The 6,305-nt window shown below is 35.0% G+C and overlaps 1 protein-coding gene across 4 annotated transcripts in view; it reads right to left on the bottom strand.

Annotated features, from left to right (window-relative positions):
* Positions 1-249: 249 nt before the first annotated feature.
* Positions 250-6,305, bottom strand: part of RRAGB (Ras related GTP binding B) — a 42,079-nt gene continuing 36,023 nt past the window's right edge. Inside the window, exons 12-14 of one of the 4 annotated variants that reach the window (XR_014020105.1) lie at positions 5,418-5,498; positions 3,901-3,974; positions 250-560 (exon numbers count right to left, since the gene is read on the bottom strand). The gene's annotated coding sequence lies outside the window, so the exon portion shown is untranslated. Of the gene's footprint in view, positions 561-1,513; positions 3,975-5,417; positions 5,499-6,305 lie in introns of those variants that run through there. The other 3 variants (XR_014020106.1, XR_014020107.1, XR_014020108.1) reach the window with 3 other exon arrangements.

Raw genomic sequence — 6,305 nt, 5'->3', positions numbered from 1 at the left:
TCATCATTATACAAAATACATGTACAAATATTTGAATTTGGAGCCAACATACCTTATATACAAACAGAGATATGAAAAATTGTGGTATATATGTGTATTAAAAATTGTAATGCAAAAGAGTACACATATAATGGCATAAGTTGGCGTGAACATATTTTATATACAGAGATATGAAAAATTGTGGTCTATATGTGTAATAAGGATTGTAATGCATTCCACTGTTATCGTGCATTTAATAAATAAATAAATAAATAAATACGTATTCATTATTTATTGCTGAATAAAAGTTACACTAAAACTTAAGGGCTTAAAACAATAAGTATTTATTATCTCACACTTTCTGTAGGTAAAGAAACTAATTATGGCTCAGCTGAATGTCTCTGCCTTCAGGTGTCTTATAAGCTGGAAATCATGATGTTGGCTGGGGCTGTAGTTTCATTTGAAAGCTATGCTAAGAAAGGATCTGCTTCCAAGCTCACTCATGTGGTTGTTGGAAGGACTCGACAACTTTGTGAGGTCCCAGTTTCTTCCTAGCTGTTGACCAGAAGTTACCCTCAGTTCTTCAGTATAAACATGTGAGAAAGAGAACAAGGCAGAAGTCAGTTTTTGTATCTTAATCTCAGAAGTAACATCCTGTCATTTTTGCCAAATTGTATTTGTTAAAAGAAAGTTGCTAGAACCATTCTAAACTTGAGGGGAGGAGGCCATGCAAATGCTTAATAGGGCTAGAGTAAACATTGGTGGTTTACATAAATTCTGTGTGTATCATATACTGTACTTTTAGTTTTCAATTTTTTTTCTATATACCAAAGATTATTTTGTGTATTCAAATAACCATTCTGTTGTAACAATTTCAAGCTGATAATTTTATTTGATGATTGTGTTGAATCCTTTTAATATGTGGTTTGCCAAATATTCATAAATTATGATCAGCCTGAAAATTTTAATTTGTTATGAAGTTATTTTGGGGTTTCAGGATAAAGACTTTATTTTATCTCATCAAACTGGAGAGTATATCATCTTTTTCTATATTTTGAAATAATATAAGATTAACCATCTTTGATACAGATGGAAAAAGTCATCAGGGTCCATCTTTGATGTAGTGATAAAGGGATACCCTAGTAATATTTCCTATAATCTTACTTTGTTAATGATTTATAAATATTTTTAAGCTGTACGGTCCAATATATTATTTACTTGTCACAATGGCTATATATACATTCAAATTTAATGACAAACAATTAGTTGCTTGGTTTCACTAGCCACATTTCAAGTGTTCCATAGCCACGTGTTGAGTGACTACCATATTGAAGAGAACAGATATAGAACATTTCTATCATCACAGGAAATTCTATTGGACAGTGCAAATTAAACAAAGTTGGCTTGAAATCAGTAGAATTGGGTGTGAGTTCCAGCTACACTCTTCACTAGCTTTGTGACTTTGGATATATCACAACCTCATTGTCACTCATTGATCTTAACTATAAAATTGTACTACTACCCTCCCTATCCATCTCACAAGACTGTTGAGAACAAAAAATATACATTTGAAAATTATAAAATACATTTACAATGTTTGTAGGGAAGTTTGATTATTGTGCAAATTATTCCATTTTTTTCATGCAAAATGGTGATAACATTACATACTTCATAGGGCTGCTATGACATTTAAGTAAATTAGTATATGTAAGTAATATTTAGGTCCTGTGCCTGATATATATTAACAGATCTGTAAATATTAGCTGTGATTATTGTTGTAGGCATTCAGCATTACAGACATATATGGGGCTGAAAGTAGACTTAAGGAAACACTGCCCTTCACACTTTTACAGAAATGAGAATACATTTTTCCTTACAGGGGTCTAAAATTCTACAACTACAGCCATTTATTATAATACTTTGGCAAATCATTTCCTCCCTGCAATAGCTGGCTTTCAAATACTTTTTAAAATAACAGCCTAATTATTTTGTCTACCTGTACTCACTCTTAAGTTGTTCTCATCCAATGTTAAACTAAACTTGAATATCTAGGCTCAATCAATCCTTCCTGAATTCAAGATTAATACTGAGTATGCAGACACAATTGTATTCATAGGCATCTCAAGCTTACTTCGAGATACCAAAACTCCCAACTCTTTCTCAAGCTACGTTCTCCCTCAGCATTCTCAAGTCTCTGGCACCTCTATTAACCCAGTTGCTTAAGCCCAAAACCTTGGTGTTATCTGATTCCTTATACTCTTCAAAAAGAAAATATGATGGATCTTAGAAACTTAGCCCAGAAACCTACCCCTTCTCATAATCTCCACTGCTTCCAAACCACCATCATTTCCCACTTATTACCATAATAACCTCCTCACTGGTCACCCAACATTTACTCTTATCTACAAATACTCTATTCTTTGGCTTTGATCTTTTTCAAAAAGTAAGTCTGATCACATCATTCCACTGCTTAAAACTCTGTAGTGGTTTTCCCATCTTACTGGAAACTACATCAACATCTTTACAATTGGCTAAAGGGCCCCAGTCTTTCCCTTCCACTACTTCTTTATCTCATCACTCCACCTTACCTCTTATTTCTCTCACTACTTTTGGTTACAGTCTAGTTATGCTGACTTTGCTGTTGCTCCTCTAATATTTCAAAACTCTCCCAGCTTGGAGCCTTGTAGTTGCTCTCTCTTCTACCTAGAAAATTTTCCCTGGATATATACATGGCTCCTTCTCTCATTTATTCCAGTATTTGTTCAAATTTGATCCTATCATGGAAGCTACCTCTGATCTCCTTAATAAAAGTTTCTGTGATGATTAATTTTATGTTTCAATGTGGTTGGGTCACAAGGTGCTCAGATATTTGTTCAAACATCATTTTAGGTGTGTCTGTGAGGGTGTTTATGGATGAGAATAATGTTTTAATTGGTAGACTGAGAAAAGCAGATTGCCTTCCCTAATGTGGGTGGGCCTCATCCAAACAGCTGAAGACACGCATAGAACAGAAAGGATGACCTTGTTCATAAGAGGGAACTCCTCCTGCCTGACTGCTGTAAGCTGAAACGCCAGCATTTCCCTGCCTTCGGATGTGAAAAAAAAAAAAAAATTACTGGCTCTTCTTGGGTCTTGAAGCTACCAACGTTTGGACTGGAACTTAGACCATCAGTTTTCCTGCTTCTCGGGTCTTTAGACTCATATTGGAACACTACTAGGTCCTGTGGGTTCCCAGCTTCTCAACTGCAGACCTTGGGAATTCTTAGCCTCCAATCATGTGAGCCAAGTCCTTATAATGAATCTTTACACATACATATCCTATTGACTTTCTTTCTCTGCAGAATCCTAGTACAGTTTCCTATTGATGCTCTAATAAATTACCAGAAATTTAATGGTTTAAAACAATCTTAATTTATTATCTTATAGTTCTGGAGGTTAAAGTCTGATGTGGATTTCACTAGATTAAAATGCAGGCGTCAGCAGGCCTGTTTCCTTCCTGAGGCTGGAGAAGAGAATGGATATTTCCTTGCCTTTTCCACTTTCTAGTGACTATTCACATTTCTTGGCTTATGGCTTTCTGCCTCTATCTTCAAAGCCATGAACAAGGAGTTGAACTTTTCTCACAGTTACTTTGACATTGACTCTCCAGTTCCCTGTCTATATTTAAAGGGCCCTTGTTTTATGCTGGGCTACTTGGATAATCCAGGATTATTTTCTTATTTTAGGAACAGCTTATTAGTAGCCTTAATTCCATTTGCAACCATAATTTCTCCTTGCTTCACAACATAACATGTTCATAGGTTCCAGGGATCAGAATGTGGATATATATGGGTGGCTAGCCTACCCCAACACCTTCTTCTATTGCTGTTTTAATTTTCTTTATATTACTTACCTCTTCTAATATATAGTATGTTTACTTACTTGGCTTTTGTCTGTCTCCTCTTACTAGAATACAGGCTCCATGAGCTGTTTCATTCACTCCTATATCCTGGACTCTGAAAATAGTATCAGAAACACAACAGGAGTGGACAAAATATTTTTTTTACTACATTAACGAGGCAAACAATTTCATTAGTGAGGCCTAAAGACTGGGAGGTCCTGATTACCTTCCTGCTTTTTAAGGAAGGTTAGGAATCTAAGTGGAAAATCATAAACTTGACTTTGTAATGCATTGTAATAGGATACCTGAAAAAGTAACACTTTCTCTCTGCTCTTTTTAAAGGGCTCTAGAGAAATAGCATCTATAATTCCTCACAGTAGCCCAATTCAGGTGGAAAATCTGTGAATACTGAAAAACTGATTAAATTTGACCTAAATTCTTCAAGCTAAGATTTTTGTTTTTTTTTTTTTTATTTTGTTTTTCCTGATGACTTTGCTTTGCAATGCCTATTGTAGCAAAGTTCCTAATGCATGTGGCAGACTCCCAGTGAAAACAGGAGTTAAAATTTATTTGCAAGTTTGTTTCACTATTCATATAGTAGTTAACACTGAGATAGTCTCACAGTCAACTACCACACCTGAGTGCACCTCATACTCTCCACTGCATCCTAAGTAGGCTATGAAGTTCAGGAAGAGCATATAACTTCAGGTTAAGTGCACAAGCTCTAGAGTTAGATTACCTGAGTTCAAATCCCAGCTTCACCAGTATTGCATAACTATAGGGAAATTTCTTATCCTTTCTGGAGCCCAGTCTGCTCATTTGCAAAATGGGGTTCTTGTGTTGATTAAATGATATAATCCTCATAATGTACTTACAACCTGAGATTGAGTAAGAACTCTACTAAAGGAAACACTATTTTCATTTGGCAACCTGCCCAACTTTCTTGTTACTGTACTGAGTCATCAGATAAAGCTGGGTGACATTGGAAAAAGCTAAGTCGCTATACAAATCAGTATCCATATCCTCCTTATACTAGCAACAATTTTCATTTGCAACATATTACTTGTGAAATCAAACTTTCAAGTTATTGCTTTTGTTTAAAACAATGTTCCTCAATCTCAAATTTTTAGATCATTTTGAGAACCAATAATATAAAACAAAATTTTCTTGATATAATTATATACCTTCAACTTATCTGGTGAACATGTTTTCTCACACCTGCTCCCACATCTACATTTTCTTCTTTTCCCCTTAAAACAGTGATTTCCGAAGTATAGTCTTTGGATCAGTAGGATCAGCATCAGCATCACTTAGGAACCTGACCTAATAGAAATGCCTGCCTCAGAACTACTAAGATTTAAGCCTCTTAGGGTAAGGGTATGGCACCTGTTTAAATAAAGCCCTCTCCAAGTGATTCTCATTACAGTTTTGAGAACCACCGCCCTGTACTACTCACGTGGTTAACATGGTCTATTAAAAAGAATCACTTCATTATATCACTAATCATAATTTTGGTTTCTTGGCTCCATGTTTCTGTGCACATGCCTTTACTACCTACCTACATTTACTTCAGTCTCTATGTGGCGTTGAACAAATTTATATCTTGAAATGTTTTGTCTTCAATGACAAAGAAAGTCAGCTGGCAATCGCAAAAATAAGTATTAAGTCAAACCATGATCTTATTTTCTAGCCTTTCATCCTAGCAATACACCCGCCAGTCGAAGTTATAAGTAGAATCTGAGCAAGGAGTGGTAAATATGGAAATGATATGTTTATGATTTTTCTATTCATCTAACTTTAAAAAAAAGACATAAGTGGCTCCTTCTAAATCTCACCCTGGATACTAAAGATAATATGAACATGCCAAATCATGAATCATATTAGTCACAGAACAGAGCACTATTCATTTGCTGTTTTCATATTCCTAAATGCTAAGAGGTTAAAGAATCTAGAAAATCTACTTAAAACTCTCCTGCAGAATTTATGAACATAGCTATTGATAAAATTAGTCCCATGAGTTCTTTTAAGACTTGAGATTCTTAGACTATATAATGTAGGCTACCTGAAAAACATGTTCCTTGCTGCTCAGTGAAAACTCTAATTATCCTTCTATTGGAAATAATAAACTAAAAAATGTATGGAGTATGATATGTCAAGTGCTTTGTAACGTTGTGAACAACCAATAAAAAAAAAAAAGAAAACAAAACAAAAAAAAGAGACTCAATAAACACACACACACACAAAAAAAAAAAAAAGACAGGGAAAGGTGAGAGATTGGTAGTCATGAAGAAGTTTTCTTATGACATAACAGGAGAAATGAGTCTACTGTGCTATAGATTCCCTGTGTATGTGTGTACGTGTGTGTGTGTGTGTGTGTGTGTGTGTGAGAGAGAGAGAGAGAGAGAGAGAGAGAGAGAGAGAGAGAAAGAGATAGTTTTGTTATCTC

This window comes from Spermophilus citellus, assembly GCF_964194105.1.
Source record: "Spermophilus citellus genome assembly, chromosome: X".
NCBI classification, from domain to species: domain Eukaryota; kingdom Metazoa; phylum Chordata; class Mammalia; order Rodentia; family Sciuridae; genus Spermophilus; species Spermophilus citellus.
This window is presented reverse-complemented; position numbering and strand designations above follow the sequence as displayed.